This window comes from Bubalus kerabau, chromosome 1 (assembly GCF_029407905.1).
Source record: "Bubalus kerabau isolate K-KA32 ecotype Philippines breed swamp buffalo chromosome 1, PCC_UOA_SB_1v2, whole genome shotgun sequence".
NCBI lineage: Eukaryota > Metazoa > Chordata > Mammalia > Artiodactyla > Bovidae > Bubalus > Bubalus kerabau.
Window position 1 is genome coordinate 258,453,357 of NC_073624.1, and position 7,756 is coordinate 258,461,112.

The following is a 7,756-nucleotide window of genomic DNA, read 5'->3' on the forward strand; positions in this document are numbered from 1 at the left end:
ATATAGTCAGAACCCACTGGGTTGGAGAATGAAGCAAGTTAAATCCTTTCTTGACTTACTCTTCTTGGCTCCCTCTAAACAAGAGGCCTTATCTTCTACAGCATCTCATCTCACCGTTGGCCTTTTTGTTCCTGAAGTGGAACTTGAGCCATGCTAGAAAGGCTGACCGTCTTGCTACTGCTTTTCTGTAAGGGCTGATGCTGTTCTCTGAGGCTGGTTGTCTGAGTAGCAGAGCACGATCTCCCATGCCCAGGGCTGAGTAACAGTTTCTGGGAGACTGTGGAAAGTATGCATTATTGGCATAATAGATCAAGACTTTCATCAACATAAAAGGAAAGGAATTACAAGGTACTTGCTGACAGGGAATTGTAGCTTGAGAGGGCACTCAGGGGCCAGATACACTAAAAGCATTTTGGCACAGCGAAGTGTATTTCCTGGACAGATGTGTTTCATTCGTGATGGAAGGGCCTCACACTTCTCTCGCGTTCTAACACGATGGTTACAAGTCAGCTGCGGCCATGTTGTGTCAGATACTGTTATCACAGGAAGTTCAATGTTCTCACCCCCTTACGGGGACATTACTTCAATAAAACCAGACCAGAGCTGTCTTGCGAGAGGAGAAAACGTTTTTATTTCGTGTTTTCTCCTTTCATCTTGGTGGTCAGATCAGGTTAAAAGTGGCAGTGTTGGTCTTGGTGTTTATTCCACATTTTGCCTTTTCTGATTTCTCCTTATAGATTCCATGCAGTGTGAGAATTGCATTCAGAAGGGCTAGCTTGCAAAAGCGTCGCTTAGCAAGAACAGAGGTGTTTTGTTTTTTTTCATTTTCTCACAGAGAGAAAGAAAGAATTCTTTTATCAACATTTTATTTCATGGAAGTATAATTGATTTATAATGTTGTGTCAGTTTCTGGTGTACAGCAAAGTGATTCAGATACACATATATATATAATATAGTTTGTATTTGCAAATCCCAAACTCCCTATCCACTCCCTTCCCCACTTCCCCTCCCCCCTTGACAATCACAAGTCTGTTCTCCAAAGAATTCTTCATAAAAAAAAATTATTAACATATTAGTGAAGTCACAAAATATAATCTTTTCTTATTGTTATGTATGAGAAAATCTGGAAGGTAGAAGTTATTTTCCTCCAATTTTCACACCGACTACAATGTTTCAGCTCTTCTTTACGCCCGTTATTTTCTGCAGAGCCAAATAAGTAGATTCAGAGTTTTCCTTGCCCTCGAGAGCCCCTTTTCATCATAAAGTCTAATAAGAAGGCCCCAGACATAACTCCAGTGTCCCAGACTGCCCTTTACACCAGACGAAAGGTAAAACGAGCCGATCAAGTAACAAACTACAAATTGATGCAGGCAGTGAGAACAGAAGACTGGTTTTGTGCCCTGTAACGTCTGCATAAAAGTGGAGAATATGGTTAAAAACATTGGCGGCAGCCAGTTACCGGAATAGCTAGCACTTCCAGGAACAAATGCATTCCTAATGAATCTGCGGACACTGCATTTACCGCAACAACAGCAGACTTTCTCACACATGCACTCCACGGTGCCCGCCTGCACGGGCTTTATTGACCTTCTGCAAACACTGATGGAGGAGCAGGCTGCCAGAGAGTGAGAGGCAGAGAGCCATCCAAAACATCTTGGAAAGGCCTCTGAGAGAATTTTTTAGTGTTTAGAAGACATACTATTCTTTTCTCTGCCAAAAGTCTTTTTTTTTTTTTTTTTTTGGTTGTTGAAGAATTCAAAGACTGAAAAAAAAAATATATATGGTTTTCTAATGACATAGTCACACAATCCTTTCCAAGACCCACAATACCTGCTGAGATTTTGTATCATTCTAAAGCGGCTCAAGTGTCTTGATTATAGTATAAACACACATTCTGACTGACTGAGAAAGGCTTTTTTCCCCCTTTCACTGCTCATTTACATGGTTTTATAATCTTCCTGTGTAATGAACAGTAAGTCTAGCATGAAGAAATATCTTCTACAGAACACAACCTTGCTTAAACACTAAATAGTTTGGGCCTTGGAACTGAAGAGAGAACAGCTTTTTCACATCTGACTACAGCCAGAGGGATGAAAGGCTTTATAGAGTATTTTAGACAGCTCAAAGTCACCACCTGATTCACTGTTGGCTACTAATGGCAACTTAATACATCCTGATAAATAGGAAGCTACAAGTTTCATGTTGGAGGAAAATTCTCTATAAATGAAACTTTTTTTCCCATATATATAACCGAATCACTTTGCTGTATAGCAGAAATTAAGACAAAGTTATAAATCAACTATACTTCAAAAAATATTTTTAACAGAAACAGAAAAAAATTATTCTTTTCCTGGGAAGTGTTTTACATTTTTACACTTGGCCAAACTGGCTAAAGGTTAAAAATTTCAGGTAATCAAATATTACCACCTTGTTTTTCTTTATGGAAGAGCTGACCTCCCCCCAAAATATCTCACTAACTGAAATAATTTAGTTCTTCTGGCAAAATACTATAACTAAAACTGGCATCCATTTGCCTCTTCTTTTAGGCACTGAAATTAAAGTCACTGCATTCTTCATCCAAGATCTGTTATGTCTGTGAACAATAAAAACCGATGGTGATATTAGTTGCTGGACTCCAGGTAAATTACTCATAGCTGTCTTCACCATCATATTCTCTGCTCTGCCCTAAACCAAACACAGAGACAATGGTGCCAGAACAAATTGCAATCAAACATTGAATCCTCAAGCAGCTATTCTGTATATAGATCTGGGGTAAATAAATTATACAACTGCCACGAATGCACATTTATCATTTCATTTTATCTGTGATGTTACTGACTCAACTAAAGACCACATCCAGTAAAACCCCGTTTTAATGACCAGCTCCAGACATCAAATTTATGCTGCTCTGGTTGCTTGTGGTTGGAACTCTTAACTATTGAATAAATGGCTCTATCTTCAAAAGATTGGGTTGACCTGCTGATTTGAAACCGCTTCCCAACAGCAGTTAACAGTGGCCACCCAGCTGAGATCAGAGGAGTTGAAACAGGCCTTTATGACAGACACAAGGGAAGAAGTTATCTGTCAGACAATCATGACTTAAAAGCATCCCAGAATCCTAGATCTGTAAATAACCGAAGGCACTAACTACCACGTGTTCACCCCAAACATCACCGGTTCCTGTGTAATTGAAGAAGTATCTTTAATTTTCACCCTGACTACGAACTCATTGGTCCATTTCTCTGCTTGTTAGCATGTGAACCAATGGTAATCAAGGCAAGTGAAAGAATATACAGGTCATATGTGAGACTTAGTAATAACTGAGCAAATGAAAAGAGATACATACTTGACTAAAATATTGTGAAAATAATGTTTTGAGACTTTGCATTTCAAGGGTATGAGATCCATAAGAATATGATACCTTGAAAGATCTCCCCTACTTAATATATTTCATTAACTCTAGTCTCCTCTTTCTAGTTTTTGTTGCAGTTATTCCTCCTGACTCTGGTTATTGCTCCATTTGGGAAACATTTCTTTTCAGCATGTAAGAAGCTGGTCCAATGTGTTTTGTATTTGTTTATGATTTTTGCTGATGTTTCTTTAAATTAGCCTATTGGCAATATTATCACCTAGCCATATTTTATGGTGGGAGATTTTTATTTTCCTGTAATATCTGCTTGGCTGAAAAGATTAGTTGGTATAAAATTATCCATAGCCTTGAGTGGGATATAATATGTTTGAACTTTCCCTGGCGGCTCAGCTGGTAAAGAATCCACCTGCAATGCAGTAGACCTGAGTTTGATCATTGGGTTGGGAAGATCCCCTGGAAAAAGGAAAGGCTACCCAGTCCAGTATTCTGGCCTGGAGAATTCCATAGATGCAAAGAGTCAGACATGACCGAGTGACTTTCACTTTCTTTATAACCTACAAGGAAGAGCTTTTATAAAGACTTCTACCTAGACCCACACACAAGACTTATGATTTTACTGGCCTGGAGTAAAGTCTGAGCATTGTATTTAAAAAAGAAAATCTCTTCACATACATTGATTAGGGTTCCAAAAAAATGATTCAAAGGAAAAGGCTTTATTGAAGGGATAACTTATAAAAGTGTGAGCAAGATTAATATGACAAAAGGAAAAGGTGGCCAGAAATTAGTAACATCTGGAATCCATTTAGCTTCTAAGCCAGAACTGTAAGGACAAAGCTATTGCTAGAGAAGTGATTCCCAAAAAGAAAAAGACTTAGGAAAAAATACTCTGATCTCTCTCCTCTGTCTACCTATCTTCTATCAGGGCCTCCCATTGGCTAAACCCAGTGGGCAAGGGAATCCAGGTGGTGCACTGTGTGGGGTTATCCTCCCCGGGCCAGAACATGGTAGAGAGGATGAAGAATGTATAACAAATGGAAAATAACAATATAACATGTGACTTTTCTGTACAACCAAGGTTAAGAACTTCTTCTGTAGACAGTGGGAGGATCAGAAAGCTCTGCTTCACACTTGAAACAGAGACCAGAGAGGAATACTACACTATACATCCAGTGTCACACAGTTAGGGCACACGAGGTTCATGGGTTGAAGGTCTCCCAAGTTATCAAACATGCAACTGCTGTGATGAAAATGATATTGAAGGAAAATTAATTTGGCAATAAGGTACAGAAATGTCTTTAAAGAAAAAGATGTTACAGGCAAAGACAGAAGTTTGGAAACTAGGTGAGAGTTCAAGGGTGAAATTTTAGGATGCTATGGATGTGAGAGTTGGACTATAAAGAAAACTGAATGCTGAAGAATTGATGCTTTTGAACTGTGGTGTTGGAGAAGACTCTTGAGAGTCCCTTGAACTGCAAGGAGATCCAACCAGTCCATCCTAAGGAGATCAGTCCTGGATGTTCATTGGAAGGACTGATGTTGAAGCTGAAACTCCAATACTTTGGCCACCTGATGCGAAGAGCTGACTCATTTGAGAAGACCCTGATGCTGGGAAAGATTGAGGGCAGGAGAAGAAGGGGATGACAGAGGATGAGATGGTTGGATGGCATCACCGACTCAATGGATATGAGTTTGGGTGGACTCTGGGAGTTGGTGATGGACAGGGAGGACTCGCGTGCTGCAGTTCATGGGGTCACAAAGAGTTGGACATGACGGAGTGACTGAATTGAACTGAACTGCAACTAAAGCAATGAAAGTTGGAATGAAAGGAGGAAACAGATTTTGCAGAGTGTGCAAAAAAAAAAAAAAAAAAGGATAAACTTTTGTGTATTACTGTGTTGATGAAAAAGGTAAATGAAAAAGAATTTGGAATAAAATATGACTTGGGTAATTCTAGTCCAGGAAAATAGGAGAGAGGTGATAATAGTAATAAAATAAGGACAAGAGTAGAAGTTGTTTCTGTAAGGAAGAAGAATTCACTTTTGGCCAACTTAACAGAATATATGAGTTGATGAGTCTGTTGTTAGTTGGTCATATAGGAACTGGAGTGTGTGGTTTAAATATATAGTGTGACAGTAAGCATGTCTGCAGCCCTTAGTTATTTGTAGTTAAATTGAAATACTTAGGTCTCAGTTTTTATCCATATTATACATTGTGCTAATTTATCAGGTAGGGAAAATTCTGGAGCCAGGTTAAAACATTTATTTTTTAATGTTAAAACTTAGAGAACATGGGGGCCTTTCCTAGCTGTTTTCATCCCTAGCTTATTAGACCAAATGAATTATGTGTCCTTTAGTAAGTTTCAAGACTATATTATTTTTGAATTTGATACTGATACATCTGTAGGTTTCTTAAAAAATCCAAATAGCAAATTTTCCTATATCAGCTTATGATAAATATACTTTATATTTTACTTATTCCTTTTCTGTTTTTTTTTGTTTTATGCCAACAAAGAATGAGATATATGAAATATATGAAAATATTAACTTGGCTAAAATTATGAGACATAAATGATGTATACTTAATTCAGGCCGAGTTCCTACCATCCAGATGAAGGGTTTCCAAGTAAATATGATCATTATCAATATTCTTAGATTCTTTGGGAAAAAATATACTATCAAGGAAGAAAGAGTTTTTATCACTCAGTCTCTGAATGTATTAATTTATTTTGCTATCTGTTCTTCTAGCTAAATAGGTTTATTTATCATCCATTAAACTCCATTTGCACCAAACCAAACCAAACCAGTTTCTCAGAACTAACAAGTCATTTGGAACAGTGTAACTTCATCTACTACTACTTTCTATGTTTTGTCCTATAACCCTTCCCCTGTAACTTCATTCGTGTCCCTTTAATAAGGATGTTTGTTCTGACAACAGTTTCAAAAGATATTTTCTCAAAACGGTTATCTGTATTTCCCTTCTTATTCTACCATCTCATTTGTATTGCAGAAAAAAAGGGGGGATGGGAAAGTAAATTTTAAAATTCTAACTTTAGTAAAATTCTGTATTTTAAGTAAATCACTCAGTAATTTTTAAAGAGCCATTCCAGTATGGAATAATGAAAAAAAAAGATGGAAAAACTAAAGAAATTCCTTTCAAATAAATCTTATTAAGTGGTATAAGAATATTTTCTTTATGCTGATAAGTATATTTATTTGAAATTGATAGATGTCTCCAATAGGCAAGTCTCTTTAAAGAGTTAACAAGTACTTCTTTCTTCCACTCTGAAAATAGTCATATTCTTTCTCAGACTTTTTTTAATCCCAGTAAAACCAGTGATAAATTACCTAGATGTATTAACTCATTCTGCTTTTTAAGTCATATAATTTACTTTGCATGCTTTGTTCAATTATATTCAACTACAGTCTCTTTGTTAAGGTCAATGTTAAGTTCTTAAGGCACACATTTCCATTTAAGTTTTGCAGAAATGTTGAACACATCAGGGTCTAAATTATTAGGATCTCAGTTAACCTTTACTGGGTCTATAGTTTGTTATTAAAAGACTAATATGGGCATTTGTAACCCACATACCATATTGAAATCATGGTAATTAATTTTGAAATATCATGAATTCAAGATCAACTGTATTTTTGGAGGATATTCTCTGATGAGTTTTTTGGTAGCTCTGAAGTCTCTGTGAACCAAGGGAAAAATATAATCTATGTTACATTAATTCACATTCCACTGTCAGCCTCATTACTTTGAGACTTTGCTCTCAGTTTCACGCCTTGTCCTATTCCCAGATGAAGCTGACTTCTGAAGAAATGCACAAATTTTCTGGTCTGCCCACTCCTCAAGGGTAGATCATAAATAAAATGAGGCAGTGTGATTTTTTTACTGCCCACTTCTAAAGGTTTCCACAGACTCTTGGAATGAAACACTTTAAGGCACAGTGTTTATTCTTGCCTCATGATATTTATATTTGCATGATGCTATAAATATGAATTCAAATGCATTTTTAAACAAGCTGATGAATAATACCGCCCAAACCTTTACATTTTAGTTTTTAGAAGTAAGATGTCATAGTCTAAGGTGTAAAATCCAAATGTAGTTTGTGGGAGGCAAGAAGTGAAAATGAGTGAGGATTTTTTTATTTTTCTTTTTTGTAATGGAAAGTCCAAATGACCACATCCCTGACCAGCTGTGTCCTTGTTTGTAGGTTTTACTCAGTGCAAGGAAGTCAGGTCAATTCGGTGTTTTTTTTTTTTTTTTTTAATACAGATGCACATAGTGGTTCAACAATCATAACCCTATGGGTTATTATTACTGTAGTTAAGAGTCCTAAACCAGTCTCAGTTTCCAGGTAGAATGCTGTTCTGATGGTCCATC

General features: G+C 37.0%; 1 long non-coding RNA gene across 3 annotated transcripts in view; it reads left to right on the plus strand.

Annotated features, from left to right (window-relative positions):
- LOC129639084 (uncharacterized) overlaps positions 1–2,624 on the plus strand; it is a 436,428-nt gene extending 433,804 nt beyond the window's left edge. For all 3 annotated transcript variants that reach the window (XR_008708190.1, XR_008708227.1, XR_008708228.1), the window contains one exon: positions 2,547–2,624. This is a non-coding gene — a long non-coding RNA (uncharacterized LOC129639084). The remainder of the gene's footprint in view (positions 1–2,546) is intronic.
- Positions 2,625–7,756: the final 5,132 nt, after the last annotated feature.